A 19339-nucleotide genomic window follows, 5' to 3' on the forward strand; every position below is an offset into this window, starting at 1 on the left:
AAAGCTGGAGGGACCTCCCTGTCTACAGTGTAAGAAGACAGAGCTGTGGATCTTGCTAAAAAGTGCCTATTCTGGTCCTACCATTCCCCAAGTACTAAAGCACAGCTTTGTCCTTCTCTCGACATCTGCCTTCATCCTTCATCCCCGCTGCCTGGAAAGGGAGCAGTAAAATGGGAGTGTGTAGAGTGTGTGGTGTCATCTGCTAGACTGCAGCTGTCTTGTGTCCTGAGGTAGGAAGGAGGGGGAGGGAGAAGCAGCAGTGGGCAGACAATCTCTTTCTTAGCCCCTGCATCATGGGATTCCAAGACAGGGCATGCTAGTGCATAATTTTAAGGCTCACATTTTGTAGCACTTTAATCATTTGTCAGGCCCATCCATGGCTATCACTGCATTTTTTTCCACATCTAAGCCACCTTGTAAGGAAAACTTTATTATTACACCCATTTTACAGATAAGGAAACAAAGCCCCCAAGAGGGGCTTAAATGGGTGAAAGTGGCAGAACCGGAGCCTAGAACCCAGGTTTCCAGATTTCAGACCTTGTTCTTTCCAGCTCCTCGTATCATTGAGGAGAGAGAGGGAAGTCAAACCTAGTTTCCTTCAAAACTGTGTGGTTTATGCCTGCAATATATGAGCAGGTAACTTGAAAATCCTCTTCTCAGTGCAAGGGCCCAGCTCCCATACTGGGGGTGATGCAGTTTCCTGCAGTGATCCCCATCTCCAGGTTAGTGCAGGTGCATCTGCAAAATCAGCATGATTAGGAACAGGCTTTCTGCCTTTCTTACAAAGTGGATGAGGCAGGGCACAGTGGCTCATGCCTGTAATCCCAGCACTTTGGGAGGTCAAGGTGGGAGGATCACCTGAGGTCAGGAGTTTCAGACCAGCCTGGCCAACCTGGTGAAACCCCATCTCTACTAAAAATAAAAAAAATGGGCCGGGTATGGTGGTGCGAGCCTGTAGTCCCAGCTACTGGGGAGGCTGACGCAGGAGAATCACTTGAACCCAGGAGGCGGAGGGTTGCAGTGAGCCAAGATCGTGCCACTGCACTCCAGCCTGGGCAACAGAGCAAAACTCTGTGTCAAAAAACAACGACAACAACAACAACCAAAAAAAAAAAAAAAAAGTGAGATGCCACTTCACACCCTCTAGGATGGCACTAATCAAAAAGACTGACAATGACAAATGCTGGTGATGATGTGGAGAAACTGGAACCCTTGTACATTACTGGTGGGAATGTAAAATGGTACATCCACTTTGGAAAGCAGTTTCTCAAAATTCTCCAAAAGCTAAACACCATTACTATATGACCCAGCAACTCCACTCCTAGATATGTCCACACAAGGACTTGTATATGAATATTCATAGCTGCATGAAACCTAACAACCCAGATGTCCATCAGAGGATGAACTGATGATCCATATGTGGTATATCCATACAATTGGATTCCATGAAGCAATAAAAGGGAAGAAAAGTATTGATACAGGCTACAACATGGACATTAAAGACATTTGCTAAGGGAAAGAAGCCAGATACAAAAGACTATGTACTGTGTGATTCCATTTGTATAAAATGTCCAAGAAAGCACAAATCTCTACAGACAGAAAGGAGATTAGTGATTTCCTGGGGCTGGGAGGGTAGGAGTGCAGGTTAACTGCACATGACATGAGGGAGCTTGTTGGGATTATGAACATGGTCTAAAATTAGGTCGTGGTGATGGTTGCACAATGCAATAAATTCACTACAAGTCACTGAATTGCACACTTTTTATGGTGACTGCTGTGGTACATAAATTATACCTCTATAAAGATGTAAAAAAAAAGGAGGAGGAGGCCGGGCGCAGTGGCTCACGCCTGTAATCCCAGCACTTTGGGAGGCCGAGGCAGGCGGATCACGAGGTCAGGAGATCAAGATCATCCTGGCTAACACAGTGAAACCCCGTCTCTACTAAAAATACAAAAAAAATTAGCCGGGCATGGTGACACGCGCTTGTAGTCCCAGCTACTCGGGAGGCTGAGGCAGGAGAATGGCATGAACCCGGGAGGCAGAGCTTGCAGCCGAGATCACGCCACTGCACACCAGCCTGGGCGACAGGGGAGACTCCCTCTAAAAAAAGAAAAAAAAAAACGTAGGAGGAGGGTGGGAAGGGAGAGAGGAAAAAGATGGGGTGGAAGAAGCAGAAGGAAAAGAGGAAGGAGAGGGCTTTGGAGGCCTCAGACATGGGTTTGAATCCTGGCTCACCCTTTCTCTAGTTGCGTGACTTAGGCGAGCAGTGCAGTTTTCTAAACTCTATCCCTCTGTGTTCTTATCTGTGAAATAGGAGTAATGGCATGGATCTTTTGAGGTTCTTTTCAGGATTAACAATTACAGGAAAAGTGCCTGGTAGATTGTAGATGTGTAGTAAATGATCGTTTTTTGTTTTGTCTAATTCTTCTCTTTTCCCACTCAGTTTTCTCTCCACCTTCTACAAATGTACGTTCTCATAGAAAGCTACCTAAGTGTGACAGGAATAAATGGCAGAGCTGGTACAATATCTTTGGGACCACTGCCTGCCAGCTTAGCTGTACCTCCTCCATAATGAGGAAGGGGTGCAGGCACCTGCAAGCTGGGCTCGTTTCCATCACTGATCTAACCCTTCATAAGGAGTCCTCCCGTATACTACTTGGCTTTGGAAGATAAGGTTGTTTCAATGAAATCTTAACACATTTATGTTGTGCTATCTGGCTAAAGAAAGAAAAATGAACAATTAGATTTGGAAACTTTTTATGGTTGGGGTTATTCATTCTAATTATCCGTTGTAGATCTCTTCCTTATAGAAGCCCATAATGGCCCCTTGGAATCAGCCATCTGAGTAATTTATTGAAGATTTGCCAAGGATTTAAACAGCTTTCCCCTGTCTTCAAACTTCTGAGAGGAGTAGGTGGGGAGGAGGAGGGCTCTGGGCTTCAGAGTCTGTTTCAAGGCTCTTGAAATGCCTTACACTTCTCTCTTTTGAAAGAATGTTCCCGATGACTTAGGGTGCAGCTAAAAAGACATCAAAGAATAGTGGTAGGGGGCCAGGGAAGCTGGGGTCACTGGAGGCTTGCTTGGAAACTTCAGTTTCAGAAACTCAGTTTTTACAGTTCACCCAAGGATGATCTGATCGTAAGCAACTGATTTGGGGTTAGAAAAAAATGACAAAAACTGTACTAGAAATGACAGGATCAGAGTGTTGAATTTCTATTAGGGATAGACCTTTCCAGTGATCAAAATAGGGGAAAGTATTTCACATTCCACAGGTTTCGTCTCTTCCCACCCGTTCCACCGTCCTGACCCGATGCTGAGACTAAGGAAGTCAATGCGGAGAGTGAGTGAGGAGCTGAAATGTGAGCTTTGGCTCCCAAAGCAAGGCTAGTGATTTAGGAAGCGCCTCTTCCAAGCCACAGTAACCCAGATACCATATACATGATGGACTTTGCTTGGTAAGGGTGGAACCAGATCAAAGGAAGCTGGTGGGCTTTTAAAAATTCACTTGCGTTGTGGCAGAATCTGAAGACCGATTACCTCCACTCTGTACATGTTGCTGACGAGGTAGAATGCCACTTCCCCAGGCAGAGTAGATGCACCCGTGTGTGCACGCACGTGCACGTGTGTGTGTGTTCCTTCTCTCCTTCCTCCTCTACTCCCTCTCCCTCCTTCTCCCCTATCTTCGGTCATCATCCAATAAACTTTCTTGTAGTACGCAGAACCAATCACTTTACTAAGAGTAAAGCTTATCTTTTGTTATTTCCTAAATTAATCCTTGAAAGAGTCTCTCGAGGAAATTTCTAGAAAGCACAGCACAGCAACTTCCTGACCCTAGGAAAGCCTGGATTTGTCAGGGACACAGTTCCACCCCATCCTAGACAGAGCATCCCCTGGGAAGACTTCCACAACCACAGGAAGTTTTGACCCACTGATTTGACTTGCTGGGCTTTTCCCGCATCAAAGATATCTTAATTCTGTGTTTAAGAGTAGAAACATTTTAATTGGAATTTTAACGACACTAATGGATTTTTGTTGGAGAAGATGCTTTCTGAGGAAAAGACTAAGTCAATTTAAGACCATAATTTTCTCTATCGCACAAATTATTTCCAATTGTTTTCATTTACATTGTTATTTCACTAAAATTCTTTTTATTGGAGTCATTTCTTCTCTGCATAAAATTTATAACTAAGATTTTTCACTGATCAGTATTATGAAAGCTGCCATTATGAATTTTTTATAGAACTATTATTTCTACTAAGAAAAATTTTTTGTGTGATTTGATTTTTTACCATATGCAATTTTGGGGGTCTTTTTGTTGGGTTTTTTTTAAGGCAGTATTAATTTCATTTTCTGTTGTCAATATTCACCATAAAATGGCTTTAAAATTTGATGGTTTCATTGATTTGGTTTCATTGATTTTTGCCTAATGAGTAGTCTACTGGCTGTGATTGATCTGTGATTGAATCTTCATACACTGCGCAGTCGCTTTGTGTACTGTATACTAGTTGTCCATACTGTTGAATATACACCCCTCCCCCCCAAAAAAAAAAACTGGCAGGGTCAACATAGCAGGCATTAAAGGTGGCTAATTTGATTGCTTTTTGCCAGTTTTCTTCTCAGAAGGTGAGATTTTCTGAACATTTCCCCCAATTCATATTTGCATCTTTTTACTCACCTCCAATATCACCACAATTCATGCTTTGTGTAGTTTTTATTTGCAGTGGCCCTTTCAGCCTCTCACGCACTCTGACTAGGCCGTGGAGGTCCATGCAGAATGGATTGCACCTGCCGGTGTGGGGGTCCTTGCTGCCTCTCCCATCCTCCCTCCCTGCTGCTTTCCACCCTGTTCTTGTTTTTGTTGTTGTTGTTTGTTTGTTTGTTTGTTTGTTTTGAGACTGAGTTTTGCTCCTGTTGCCCAGGCTGGAGTGCAATGGCGCGATCTCAGCTCACCGCAACCTCTGCCTCCCGGGTTCAAGCAATTCTCCTGCCTCAGCCTCCCGAGTAGCTGGGATTACAGGCATGCGCCACCATTCCCGGCTAATTTTGTATTTTTAGTAAAGATGGGGTTTCTCTGTGTTGGTCAGGCTGGTCTCGAACTCCCAACCTCAGATGATCTGCCCGCCTGGGCCTCCCAAAGTGCTGGGATTGCAGGCTTGAACCACTGCAGCCAGCCTCTGGCCTGTTCTTGACCGTCACTGTGATGCCGCCTCAGTAGCCTTTGGGCTTCCTCCTTCACTACCAGCTTAAACACTTACCTGTGACCATGAAATGAAATATTCCTCATGCTTTTACCATGTGTCTGTGTGATGGGTCTGCTGGGCCCTGATGAACAGGCCAGACAGTGTTCATGGCTGTTGTTGATGAAGCATCTCTCCCCGTGTAGGATGTGGCCGCGGCATTTGCCCACCATCTGTATCCTGTTATACCTGTGAGGATGCCAGTGCTTGGCAGGAAAGGGGTTTGCCAGAGGTCACTTGGCCAGAGCTGGGAGTCCAACACCCGCCTATCTGATATCACAGCCTGTGCTCTTACCCGCTGCACAGTCCTGCCCACCTCCTGCTGCCTGAGGAGCCAGGCCCTGAGGAAGCCATGCTTGGCTCCCTGGAGCAGTGGCACTTCCCCTTCCCATGGACCACATCCTCTCTCCCCGGTGCAGCCTCGAGCTTCGAAACAGAAAGCCGAGCCTAGTATGCCGTGGCCGGCGGGCTTGGTTCTCAAATCCTGGGCTCCAGTGGGTGTAGCAGTAAGAACTTCCGGGAATTTCCAGACAATCTAACTCCCCTCTTGGAGCTTCTTGAAGATTCAGGGGCCTTTTTCTAGTGGGACGCTCACTGATGTCTAGATGTTCCGTGATGTTTGAGGCAAGGGAGAGTGGGGGAGTCCCATCGTGCCGGACATACCTTCTGGAAGAGACAAAGGCTTCTAAAAAGGTACATCCTAGAAAAAAATGTAGCTTCCTTGTCTGGGGGAAGTGCTAGAACCATCTAGAGTGCATGGATGCCGGGAAGTGGGGCAGTGAGACTCCTGCACAAGGTCAGGGTGGCAGCTCAGGATGTCGAGATTCTGATGTCCCTTTAACAAGAAACCCCAGCCTGGGAGAACTGGAAACCAGATGTCACAACTCAAAATTACGGTATTTGGGGAAATACCACAAGATTTTGAAGGGTCTGATTCTAAGGGAAGGAGGGGGCCAGAGATGTTTTTCCACAGGATTTGGAAGGATGTGTGGTTTTCATCCAGGACATTCAAGGAAGCCAGTGTTATTTATTCTTCCTATGGAAATCCAAACTTGTGGGAATGTACCATGTGTTGGAATTGAAGCCATTCTCTGATGCAAACATATTTCCGTGATTTTGAAGTTGGCGACATTACTATAAACTGATTGGCGTGGGGACTTAGGAGGACAGCTCCAGAAAGCTGTCTTGTAGCTCCTCTCTCCTGGTGGACGTCCTTCACAGAATTGTCTTCTTGGTCCTCTAGAGAGCTTTGTGGGTGGAAAGTGGCATTGTCCTCCTTACAGGAAGAGAAATTGAGAGAAGGGAGTTATTTAACTTGATGAGATCACACTTTGGTGCTCGGCCTGCACTGAGCCTAGGAGTGTGAATTCCTAAGTTCACATAGGCATTCTAGAGAGACCACAGCATCACATAGTCATTCTAGCTAGCGACTGCAGCATCACACAGACACTCTAGAGAGACCACAGCATCACAAGACACGCTAGAGAGACCACAGTGTCACACAGGCATTCTAGAGAGACCACAGTGTCACACAGGCATTCTAGAGAGACCACAGTGTCACACAGACATTCTAGAGAGACTGCAGCATCACACAGGCATTCTAGAGAGACCACAGTGTCACACAGACACTCTAGAGAGACCACAGCCTCACACAGACACTCTAGAGAGAAGACGATGTCACACAGACACTCTAGAGAGACCACAGTGTCACACAGACACTCTAGAGAGACCACAGTGTCACACAGACACTCTAGAGAGACCACAGCGTCACACAGACACTCTAGAGAGACTACAGTGTCACACAGACACGCTAGAGAGACCACAGCGTCACACAGACACTCTAGAGAGACCACAGCATCACAAGACACGCTAGAGAGACCACAGTGTCACACAGGCATTCTAGAGAGACCACAGTGTCACACAGACATTCTAGAGAGACTGCAGCGTCACACGGGCATTCTAGAGTGACCACAGTGTCACACAGACACTCTAGAGAGACCACAGCATCACACAGACACTCTAGAGAGACCACAGTGTCACACAGACACTCTAGAGAGACCACAGCGTCACACAGACACTCTAGAGAGACCACAGCATCACAAGACACGCTAGAGAGATGAGAGTGTCACACAGGCATTCTAGAGAGACCACAGCATCACACAGACACTCTAGAGAGAACACAGCCTCACACAGACACTCTAGAGAGAACACGATGTCACACAGACACTCTAGAGAGACCACAGCGTCACACAGACACTCTAGAGAGACCACAGCGTCACACAGACACTCTAGAGAGACCACAGCATCACACAGGCACTCTAGAGAGACCACAGCGTCACACAGGCACTCTAGAGAGACCGCAGCGTCACACAGGCACTCTAGAGAGACCGCAGCGTCACACAGACACTCTAGAGAGAACACAGCGTCACACAGACACTCTAGAGAGACCACAGCATCACACAGACACTCTAGAGAGACCACAGCATCACACAGACACTCTAGAGAGACCACAGCGTCACACAGACACTCTAGAGAGACCACAGCGTCACACAGACACTCTAGAGAGACCACAGCGTCACACAGACACTCTAGAGAGAACACAGCGTCACACAGGCACTCTAGAGAGACCACAGCGTCACACAGGCACTCTAGAGAGAACACAGCGTCACACAGGCACTCTAGAGAGAACACAGCGTCACACAGGCACTCTAGAGAGACCACAGCGTCACACAGGCACTCTAGAGAGAACACAGCGTCACACAGGCACTCTAGAGAGACCACAGCGTCACACAGGCACTCTAGAGAGACCGCAGCGTCACACAGGCACTCTAGAGAGAGCACAGCGTCACACAGGCACTCTAGAGAGACCGCAGCGTCACACAGGCACTCTAGAGAGACCGCAGCGTCACACAGGCACTCTAGAGAGACCGCAGCGTCACACAGGCACTCTAGAGAGACCGCAGCGTCACACAGGCACTCTAGAGAGACCGCAGCGTCACACAGGCACTCTAGAGAGACCGCAGCGTCACACAGGCACTCTAGAGAGACCATGGTGTCACATAGGGATTCTAGCAACCACAGTGTTTCCCCTCCTGAATGTCCCTCTTTGTGTAGTTTGTGTACCTGTGTAAAGATGTGAAATCTCCTCTGTAGAACTGATGAACTCCTCCCTAAAGCCAGGATACCACTTCCTTTCAGGTAAGGGGAAGTCTATCTTTCTCTTACTGCACCATGTCACTTTCTTTAGAGTTTGTGTTAAGCTGGCGCGATGATGGCGTACAGCAATGTTGACATGCTCTGCCAAAACACAGAATATAATGTGATTATAATCAGTTCTTATATACAGGGCCATGGAAGGGGAAGGATGATGGCATAACCAGGGCGAGGAGAAGGTCATCCTGAGGGCAAGGAACACAGAGGTTGTGGTGTAGTGAGGAGTAAAGGACCAAGTGGCATGAAGAGGATGGAAAACTTGGGACCACATGCATGGTTCAAGAATATGGTCAAAGCATGGAGAGAGTGGTCTGGAGCATGTTAGTGAAAATTCCAGGCCCACCCCTACCCAGCCAAGGGCATCAAGAGAGCTGATGACTTGTGGGTCTGTCCATCTCTCACAACAGCTTTCCGTGTCCCCTCCCTTCCTCCTGGGGTGCTGGCTACTGCAGGGCTCTGAGTCATGGGACATTCCAGCTTAAAGGGACCTCAGCAGTCATGGAAGTCATCCTGGACAACTCCTTTGGTTTACAGATGAGTAAACTGAGGCTCAGAGACAGGTGTAACTCCACCCACTGACAACAGAGCCAATCAGTGACAGGCCTGGGACCCTGGCATGGGGTCTGGTTCCAAGTCCAGGTACTATATAGCCCTCTTTTAACTTCCTGGCTCCTGAAACAGAATATCTAAATCTTTGCTACTCAAACTGAGGCCCACGGAAGAGCAATGTCAGCATCGCCTGGGAGTTATTAGAAATGCAGACTCTTGGGCCCTGACTCACCTGGTAAATCAGAATCTGCATTGCAACAAGACCACTGGTGAGTCACCTGAACTTGAGAAGCACAGCCCTGGGGCCTTTCCACCTCCCTCCTGTGACCTTCCTCTACAGCATAGCCTCTGCTTCCTCTCCACTGCAACTCCCAGGACTGTCGTATTTGCAGGAGTTTTGCTAGCTACAAGTTCCTCTACTTTGAGCGTTCTGTTTAATCACCTCCCTCCCTGCAGTGCCTGTGAGATAAATAGCATCTTATTCCTTATTATTACATATTTAAAATAGCCATATGAACTTAGTCTATGACTTTGAGAAGTGTGTTGACTTCTTGGGGCCTTAGTTTCAGTGTCTGTCAAATAGACCCACTGAGTGCAAAGAGCCATTCCAGCGTTATCATTCCATGATTCTAGAAATAAATCCCTCTTTCTCCTTTGCTTGGTCGTGAAAATCTGGGAACCTAAATACTTTAGAGGATTATTTCGACGGTTCCACTGCTTAAACAGAAGAAATGACGTCTTCTGTTAATTTTAAAATGCAAAGCTCCATGCACACCCATGTAAATTCAACAAGCAAACTGTAGGTACTGCAAAATAAGATATTTCAATGACTCACTGGAATATTACTATCATTAGTACTGTAACTGGCATATTTGGGAGGATAAAGCAAGATGATGGAACGGTAGCTCTTTTGAGTGAGTGAGGGAGTGAGTCAGTCAAGTCAATTGGGTTTTAGAAGGAAGCCAGAGATGAAACCCTTCATCCAGAGTCGGCAGGGCAGGGCAGGCGGCACATTGGGCACAATAATCTCTGGAACAGCCCTCTGCAGTGGATGTGCTGGGCGTGAGGAGGAGGGGAGGCCAGATGGGCTTTTCAGGAGAAAACCCCCCCTGGAGGACGTTAATCAGGGGAGTGGGCAGCTCTTTGTGCTTGGGAAGTGGGAGGCATTTTTATTCCAAGGGTGGAGGTAACATGAAAGGCAGCTCAGGAACAAAAGGAAGCAAAGGACTCAATGAGGACGGAGGAAATGGACCAAGGCAGAGGTGTGGCGGGACCTGGTTGGGAAGAGACTGACCTGGGAAGGCTGAGCAGGTGCAACGGCATGGAAAAGAGTCCCAGCCATGCTGAGCCCAGGAGGGGACTTAGAGAGCAGAGGCTGCGGCCTCAGAAGCCAGGCCTTCCCTGCAGAGCCTCTCAGGGACAGCTTGTTTCCTAGTGGCCCCAGGAGCCTTCCACACCCTGCCTTATAATACACATCTGCAAGTTTTTGGTGGCTGGAGTTGTGACTGGGAATCTGATCTAACCTAGAGCCATCTGCCAAACTACACACTCAGAGTGTCCCTGATTACCCCTCACACCTCATTGTTAAAATTATTCAGGACATTTGTTAAAACATAAAGGCAGACTGTATTCAGGGAGACCATGCAGGGTCATAGGGACCAGTGCAGTGGGGTTTGCAGTAGGGAAGAGGCATTGGGCTCCACTCCAAATACAGCAAGGAACAGTGGGAATTTACAGCCAAGGAGCAGAGTTGGGAGCAGTGGATGGAAGACTACTAAAAGGAAGCCTCAGTGGTGAGGGGGCTTCTGGCTAAACCAACCTAACCGGATTCCAGGCGAAGGCAGGCCAGGGTGGTCAGAGATTCCCTGGGGGATGGTGGGGGATGAGGAGCCCCATTGAGTAGCAAAGGGGATCAGATATTGAGGGTGAGGGTTCTGGCTAACTCGACTCAGAAGGACTTTTGCTAAAATTGAGCATTGCAGAAACAGACACAGAAGCCCCCAAATCAGGGCCTCGCTGGGAAGAGCACTCAGAGATGCCTGACTAGAGTTTGGCAAGGATGGGATCTTCCTTATCACGGATGCCTTCATGTCATCCACGTGTTTGCACACTCTGTGAACATAGGACTTTGCTGAGGTGTCCTCTTTGGGGTCCACATGCACATCTGTGATATTACTGAGACTCTGCCATAATGATCACCCTCCGAACCCCCGTCATGATCAAACCAACTCACCCTTTGCCTTCCCTGTGACCTTTCTCACTTCTTTACTTTAGACTCGTATGCTGGGGGGTGGGGGAGGGCTGGGGGGAGATACAGCCTGCTCTGGGGGAGCTGTATCTCCCTTCCCTCTGTGCCCTGGAAAACTTACATGTAAGGATGGGAGATACATTAACTGTTTATTTTGTGTTTCTGGTAGATAAGTTCTGAGATTAAGAATCATTGCCTACAAACATGAGTTGATTGATGGCTACCATGTAGTTGAAAGTCTGACATGGGCAGCACTCAGAGCCTAGCGGGTACTTAGAGAGAGGACAGGGAAAGCAGATGGGGGTGCCACCGGGATGACAGTGGAGTTGTCCCATGAGGGCTCTTCCTGCCACCATGTTTGGTAAGGAAGAAATTCCCCACAATTTTCATCTGTCCAAATTTACCTTCCAAGGCTTTTAGAGAAAAAACTTGGCTGACATAGATAGACAGAAGCGAACACCATTTATTCAGAAACTGTAGATAAAGCTTTCTAGGAGAAAACACAAGTCCAAGTGGGTGAATGCCATGTTACATACCACCACAATTTGGAGTGTCCACTTTTTAAAAATCTCTTCATTTTCCTTTAAGGATGGAAACTCGAAGTCTAAGTGTCCTGGAGTGAATGGGGGAGTGGTTCTTTACATTCAGTAGAAATTAGCAGAATAGAAGTGGGCTAAAATCTTCTGCTGCCTTCACCAAACCCAAATATAACACCCTTGGTGGACGATGAGTGGCAGCTCCACTAGGAATGTAAGGCAGGCCGTAGGCGAGACGGCACGAGTTCTAGCAGTGACATTTAAAAAGTAAAAAAGCATATTTTTAAAAGTAAGTTAATTTTAATAGTATATTTTACTTAAGCCAGAATATCCCAAATATTATTTTGATGTGTATTTGGTGTAAAAAAGTACTAATGGAAGATTTTACGTTCTTTTGTCACACTCACGGTACATTTCAGTTCAGACTAGCCACACTTCCAGAGCTCTGTAGAATAGGCACGCAGGACTAGGGGCTCCCACACTGGACTGCACAGATTTAGAGGACAAGGAATTGGACCTAAAGGCTTAACTGAAATCTCTCGGATGTATCCATCTTATTTATTTTATTTTTGATCATTTGAAAGAATTCTAAGCTTTTTGAGCCAGCGAGTAAAAAACGTGGCCATTTGGGATGTGGCTGTTCCTCTGTGATCACCACTGTGATGGTGGTGACACTCTGCAGAGAGAGATCTATCAAGAATCACACAGGAATGCCTATGACTCTCATCAGCCTTGCCTCAGCTGTTGACTTCTTGGGCAGGGTCAGTGACAGGCTGAGTCCCCTGTGCTTTATGTAAGTCCCCACCTGAATTAGGGGTGCCTGCACCCCTGTGTGTCAATCCTGCCACCCGAAGTGGGAGTGGGAGCTATGGTCTTCTCTCTCCTCTATTCAGTTCTCATGTTTTTAGGAGAGACCTTTGACAGACCGGGTGACGGTTGCCCAGGGTTCTCTTCCAGGGCCCCTGTCTTTCCCAGCTGTCCCTTAAGGACTCAACATGGATTTTACATCATTTGGATGCACCTTTCTCAATGCCACTTCCATTCTAGAAAAGAAAAGGCATGTTTCTCTTAGAGGCAGATGATGAGGTTTTCGTATCTTATATAATATTAATTTTGTGAATGCCAACAAAAAGTTCATGTTCCTAGAAAGGAACACAGACATGGAGCTGGTCACAAATGGTTTGTCTGCGTAATCATGGCTGATGAGGCTGCCTGACCCCCCAGGCCCTCCTTGCAGCAGGACGTCTGTCCTGTAGCTGAACAAACTTTTGGTTGGTGACTACAAAGAGAATTCCCCATTTTTTCTCTCAAGGAACACAGACTTTTCAAACCTTTATGTGGCTATTTTTTATCGTAGGATATCCCAGACATGTAATGAAAAATGTTCCTGGATAGCTGTTTACTTAGAAAATTAATCATTATCAGTTAATCCATCTTAGGCATGGTATTGTCTCAGGTGCTATAGAAGAATCAAAAGAATTCCAGCTGGAGGGCTAGCACGCACAATGCAACCCCTGACAGCTTCTTTTTTTTAAACAGAGGAGCATCAACAAGGACAGATTATTGTAATGCAGGGTTTACAGCCCCTGCCCTGTTGCCAGATAATTCCTTGTTGTGGGCCCCCCACCCCCACCCCTGTGTATTGCAGGGTATTTAGCGGCATCCCCACCTTCTACCCACTAGAATTGTGACCAAAAAATTATCTCCCGACATTGCCAAATGTCCCCTTGGGCACAAAGTCACCCCCAGTAGAGAACCACTGCTGTAATGTGAACTGAATTTGTGAGGGCTGAAGGGACCGTCCGCCTAGGAGAGGATCAGGAGGGATTACTCACGGGAGGCCTCTGGAGGAGAGAGATGCACGCTGGATTCACAAGACACGCAGGCCATGAATGGCCGGAGGAGGCGGTACTGGGATGTGGGGCGGCAGAGACCAGGAGAAGGGAGGCGTTATTTCACAAACTAGCGACCGAACAGGAAAATATGGGGACCCCAGCTAGATGTCTTCGGCTGCCAATTGTGGTGTACTCGGAGTAATTAGTGGATTTGGTTCGTGTTGTGGTGGGTCATAGCTGCACAAGGCAGGCGTCAGCAGGCAGGAAAGCAGAGCTAGCAGAGAGGACGGGGGTGGGGGGTGGAGGGTGGGAAGGGATGGCCAGCACCCCGCAGCGCCCGCTGTCCCCGGGCCCCATGTGTGTGTGTTCCACATGCCCATCAGTCCTCTCGGCAGCCCTCTAAGCCAGAGGCTACTGTGATTCCCACTTTACAGCTGGAAAAACTGAGGCACGCAAAGGACGAGTAACTCCCAAAGCCTCTCAACTAGTAATCAGCAGAGCACAGCTCAAAGGCCTGCCTGGCCGCTGAGCTCACGCCCTCACTGCGCTGTTTGGTAGGGGTTAAGGCAGTGCCAGGGGATGGAGCTCCCGTCACCAACAGGCGGAACGGGTCTCGAATCCAGGCAGTCAAACAAGGTTTGAAAGGAATACAAATGCCTACCCTAACTGACAGCACAGTCAGGAGCACGTACAGAGTGAGACTGAGCAGGAAAGCCAGAGATGGAGTCCAGGGACACAGCTCAGCGCCGAGGCCCCAGGGCTGGAACAGGGGACACGAGGCTGGTGTTGAAGCAAAGGCTGGAGCAGAGTGACAGGTGGGGACAGAAAGGGGAAGAGATGGCTGCCACCAGCTGAAGGACAGGACCGGGCAGGTTCCAGGTGAGCTGAAGAGTGCTGACTCTGGTGGAGAAGCCAGTGAGAGGTGGGGCTGACGAGGAGGAAGAGTTGCGGGCACTGAGGGGCTCGGGTTAGAGATGAGGCCAGGCCTGTATCAGGGAACTGGAGCGCAGAGGGATCCCTCCAAGAGACACTGAGGGAGGACTCAGTCCTCTTTCTCCATGAGGGAAAGGCCAAGAGCCTGGACCAGACCATGCCACTCCGGGCTGTGTCCTGGGCAGGCCGCTCAGCCCTCCAGCTGCAGGGTCACCTTCTCTGAACCAGGGACAAAATAGCACCACCTGAATTGCCGGGCTGCTGGAAGAATGAAATGAAATATTGCACCTGCAGGCCTAGCACAGCCTCTCGCACGCTGTAGCAGGAGAGGAGGATTTGCTGGTGGTGACTAGGTCAGGGCAGAGTGGGAAACTGCAGCCAAATTAAACACAGGCGGCAGGGCCAGCACCATGGGCGGGCAGAGGACCTGTGCCAGGCTGGTGGCTCTGGGAGGGCTCTGCCAGGCTTCAGGATTGGTAGGGGTGCCTGTTCTGATAGAAGGGAAAAGAAACTTGACTTTTGCCGTGTTAGGATTTTAGTCTCCAGTGGCTCATCCTATAATATATATGGATTTTATAGACATGGACAGAAAGTACACAGTTGATTTTCACATTCGGCAGAGGTGAGTCGTTGGTTAGATGTGTCCAGCATGTGTTAGATGGAAGAATGAGATGAAAACAAAATGTTATTTTAGGGGCAAGACTTTGGTTGTCCTTATTTGCAAATTTAGCTCTAAGAATAACTTCAAGACAAGGAAGGGGTTTGTGGTCCACCTCTTGTCAGCTGGGTCCATTGCTATCGGCAGACTTCCTCGTTTCATTTCTGTACCACTGAGAGGAGTGTGAGCAATAGATGGCTCTCAGCTCAGTGCTCCCAAGCAAATAGACTAGCAAAGGAATGGCGGCCACTCCCCTGTGTGAGGCCCATGCTGTGCAATCTGGGCAGAGTACTGGGGACTGCTCTCACTTCTGTCACCCTTATTGGGATAAATAGTGAATTTCCCCTGATTTCCAATGAATGATTTTGATTGGCCAAGCCAGCGCTGTCCAGTAGTCTATAATGTGAGCCACACATGCAAGCTACACATGGTACATTTTCCAGCAGCCACTGTATAATAGTAAAAAGAAGCAGGTGAAGTTCACTTTAATAGTATGTTTTATTTAGCCCAGTTATTGGAAGTATGATCATTTGAAAAGTAATCAATATTTAAAGATATTTAAAGTATTGAGATATGTTACATTCTCTTTTTTTGTACTAAATCTTTGAGATCTAGCCACATTGTGTGTGCCCAAGAGCCCCCTGCAGACAGTGGCCAGCACCTTGGACAGCATAGATCTAAACTCCTCAACCGACATGCTGCCATTCCCAGAAAAGGCTGATAATTACTCTGAGCCAGGGGACATTCATGTCCCCCTGATCCCCTTTTGACAGATGCCTGGTATTCTGATGGTTCATTTCTGACCTGGCTAGTCTGCATTACACAGGGAAACTGTTCAAGAGCCATGGATCACCCAGAGCGCCCACAGGTAGGCCGTTCAGTGACAAGAGTAGCCAGTCGAGAGGGCTGACACCCAGCTGTTACCAAGTCTAGAGGAAAACAAAACTAATGACTCTGGTGCAAACATGGAATCCAATTTTGTGGAGAGGAGGAATTTCTAATATAAGAAAAGCAATGGCCCATCAGTAAAGAAAGATTGGATTCAGGCAAAAGCAATGAAAGACTCAGAATTGTGTTTTTGGTTTTATGTCTTCTGTTTGGGATCCTCATTTCAGGCCCTTATGATTCTGTTTTTCCACTTGACAGTGCACAGGGTGGTTGTAGGGAGTCATTACTAAAACAAAAATGATTGGGATGGCATTTTGCAAAAATCACCACGTGAACTTTGGTGGTAAAAAAAAAAAGCAAACAAACAAACAATAAAACAAAGTTCAAGTAATGTAGATCAGAGATTCCTCTTCCCTGCTGTAGGAACTTGCTAGGGGAGAAGCATCTGGAAGCAGGACTTGCAGGCACGGCTGCTCAGCCCCCAACCTCGGAGGGCGGATTTCCCCCCAGCTCTCTAATACAAATGAAAGTGAGCACTTTGAGTCTAATCACACTTCCCAACTCTTACAGCTCAAAACACACAAACAATGAGCTTTTTCAGGCTTCCCATGAAGCTCTGCCGAGATAAAAGCAGTTAACAATCACTCTTCCATGATGATAAATGGTTGTTGGTTTTCTTTAATCAATATTTTAATAACTATTTGCACACTTTGACAATTATGACTACAGAGAGACTGATGGTGATTACAGAAGCAGATTGCAAAGGTGATTCACGAGGATGTGGTGGTTGGCCATCTCTCTGGGACAAGTGGGCTTCAGCCGGGAACCTGCTGCCCCACAGGCTTCTGAAGCAGGTGTACTGTAGCTGTTGCGTGGGCAGCTGATGTGACAACAGTCGGCCCCGCTTCCTGGCTGACACGCTCTTCTCCAGGACAGCTTTGCTCCCCAGCAAGTGCAGCAAAAATTCACTCCAGAATCAGTCACTTGCCTCTTTCCGGGGGCATGACTTTAGAGCCATTGGCTTTAGAGCTGAGTTGGCCACCACCCTGTGCCTGCATGAGTGGAAAGAATCCGCTCAAGCTGGAACTGCCCTCAGGTCTCCCAAGGAGAGCCCAGCCACCCTGCCATCTTGAAGGGCATCTTCCTGGAATAACAGCGTGCTCATGTTTCCTGGCACTTCTTCTCATTCTCAGTTAAAGACATACTCCATTCATTGTTTTCACTGTTTTGTTTTTCCCCACTTCAAGCTCCAGGTTGTCATGAATACTATTTTGGAGTTGGACCCGTTATAAATGTTTTGTCCAGAAAAGAGTCTGGAAGGAAAGCTCTGAAATGTCTGGATTTGCAGAGAGAGAATTAGGAGCTGTCTTTCTACATTGTATCAAGTTTTAGAAATAAACATGAAGAACCAAAATAATAAAATGATGGAAGAAATTCAATGTGAAAGAAGTTGAAATAGGCCCCCATTGACAGGGCTGCAGGGAGCAAAATAGAAACCTTACTTGAAAATAAATATGAAGATGTTCATGATAGAGTTATTTATAATAGTGTAAAGGAAATATAAGCAATTTCTGTGCATACCAGGAGGGAAATGGATACACGAATTACACTATACCTCTATGATGAATTACACTATACCTTTCCACTCATGCAGGCACAGGGTGGTGGCCAACTCAGCTCTAAAGCCAATGGCTCTAAAGTCATGCCCATGGAAAGAGGCAAGTGACTGATTCTGGAGTGAATTTTTGCTGCACTTGCTGGGGAGCAAAGCTGTCCTGGAGAAGAGCGTGTCAGCCAGGAAGCGGGGCCGACTATTGCCACATCAGTTGCCTACTCAACAGCTACAGTACACCTGCTTCAGAAGCCTGTGGGGCAGCAGGTGCCCAGCTGAAGACCACTTATCCCAGAGAGATGGCCAACCACCACGTCCTCGTGAATCACCTTTGCAATCTGCTTCTGTAAATGCCACGTTGTTAGAACGTCTTAAAATATTGATATCAAAGATATCTAATGGCTTATAAAAGTTATCCTTATACAATTTCAATGAAAATATGCAAAATACAAAATTGGATGTACATTGGGATCTTAATATATATAGGAATTATAAGGAAATATAAACAAGTTTTTTTTTATTGGACTGGCAAGTAATTTTAGTTTTTTTCTCTGTATGTTTCTGATATTCCCTATGATGAGCATGTGTTACCTTTATAATTAGAAGAAAAAAATCAGTAAATGTCATTACATAAACTCTAGCATTAATAGATATGCATTCAGCAAACATTTATTAAGCAGTACTTCTTACTCATTGCCTTGGCCTTGGCAAATCACGAATTCTCTCTAGGGGCTTTGTGTTTTCATCTGGATAATGGGATCCCACGGCCTTGCCTGACTCACAGAAGCATTATGAGGAACGGATGCATTAACCTGAAGAAGCTGTGAAAATAGCAAATTGCTTATCCAAGTACAACATTATGAGGCATGGCCTGTCTAATCACGAACCCACTAGAACATGAGAAATAAGAAATTGAACAAGACTGTAATGAGTTGTTTGGAATGGAAGCCCATAAGAAACTAAAACCAAAAAATAGTCAGCATTTAAATGCAGAGTGCAGAAGGACATTTGGGGGAGCCCAGGTCCTCAGAGCGTGGGGGTGTTAGCTGCCCTGTGCAAGGGCACAGGAAATCGCCTCAGAGAGCATTGCTGAGTGTGGCTTCTTGCAACTACCCCTGAGAACGACATTCACTCTGCTTCATTGAAAACAATCTATCCCGTGTGTGGAAGAAGCATGCCTTGCTGGGGTCAGGGCCAGGGACAAAGCTCAGAGGCCATGCTGAGTTTTCATCAAACACCTGCTGAGCAGCTGGCACGTGCCAGGGCATGGTCTAGGCTGAGGGCTGCCATCGTAGTGCAGGATAGAATCCCGTGGAGGTTGGAAATGTTTACCTGCTTGCTTTTTTTTCTTACCATGTGTACTATTTTCAGTAATAAAATGTATACATATACAAGTGAGCACCTTCCCCTGGAAATTCTGACTCAGCAGGTAGAGTGTCCGGCAGGTGCGCATGTGAGACCTGCTGTCCCGGCGCTCAGATAAACATGGGGGACAAAAATGACAAAGCAGCCACCCTCAGTTTATAATTAGGAAACAGAAACTATACATGCACGCCTGGCACAGAGCAGGTGCTCTCACCCAGACCTCTTGAATTGTTGAGTTGAATTTATTTATTTGAGATGGAGTTT

At 47.1% G+C, this 19339-nt stretch overlaps 1 protein-coding gene across 5 annotated transcripts in view; it reads left to right on the top strand.

The window, feature by feature from the left end:
* ZDHHC14 (zDHHC palmitoyltransferase 14) overlaps positions 1-19339 on the top strand; it is a 300501-nt gene that overhangs the window by 168573 nt on the left and 112589 nt on the right. The window lies entirely within an intron of this gene.

This window comes from Gorilla gorilla, chromosome 5 (genome assembly GCF_029281585.2).
Source record: "Gorilla gorilla gorilla isolate KB3781 chromosome 5, NHGRI_mGorGor1-v2.1_pri, whole genome shotgun sequence".
NCBI classification, from domain to species: Eukaryota; Metazoa; Chordata; class Mammalia; order Primates; family Hominidae; genus Gorilla; species Gorilla gorilla.